Genomic DNA, 594 nt, shown 5'->3' with positions numbered 1-594 from the left:
TGTCCAAAAGTTTTGCTGTCATCTATAGTGCAGAAAGATATGTTCTTTCTGTCATGAAGCATATTTGGTTTAATATCTATCTATTGGAACTTGCAGATTGTAGGTTTTATGATTTGATTGGTTTCCTGCCTCACTTTTTGTCAACCTGTTGGAGAGATTAGTTGTCCTCACAAGAAGGGAGAATAACTATGGTACTAGATATTAGTTACGAAGGTATAAAATTCTACCTTCATAATGTTATAGTATCTACAAATTATATTTCTTTCTGTGACTTCAGGTAAAATTTTTTTTACAAATTATAGTATCTACAAATCCTATCCTCTGCTAATTCTAGTTAGATGATGTTGCAGTACTACAATGAATGCCTTGAATCAATTTTCAGTATTTGAAAACAATTATGACAAAGAACTCTTTAAAGCCTTAATTATGTAATGAAAATCTTCCCCCTATGTTTCTTGGTTATGGTATACACAATTAGGATATGCTTTCCTTATAGAGTCCTAATTATAATAAACTAAATTTACAATGCTTTATGCTAAGATTTGTTTTCCACTATCATCTACCTATTTCTTCTTGTGTTTTCTGTAACAAGGA

General features: G+C 30.5%; 1 protein-coding gene across 1 annotated transcript in view; it reads left to right on the top strand.

Annotated features, from left to right (window-relative positions):
• Positions 1 to 594, top strand: part of LOC110426405 (putative disease resistance RPP13-like protein 1) — a 6,638-nt gene that overhangs the window by 2,558 nt on the left and 3,486 nt on the right.

This window comes from Theobroma umbraticum, unplaced genomic scaffold (assembly GCF_002168275.2).
Source record: "Theobroma umbraticum cultivar Fairchild unplaced genomic scaffold, ASM216827v3 scaffold_55.0, whole genome shotgun sequence".
Lineage (NCBI taxonomy): Eukaryota > Viridiplantae > Streptophyta > Magnoliopsida > Malvales > Malvaceae > Theobroma > Theobroma umbraticum.
Note: the sequence above shows the minus strand (reverse complement) of the source record. Positions and strands in the feature narration are given on the sequence as shown.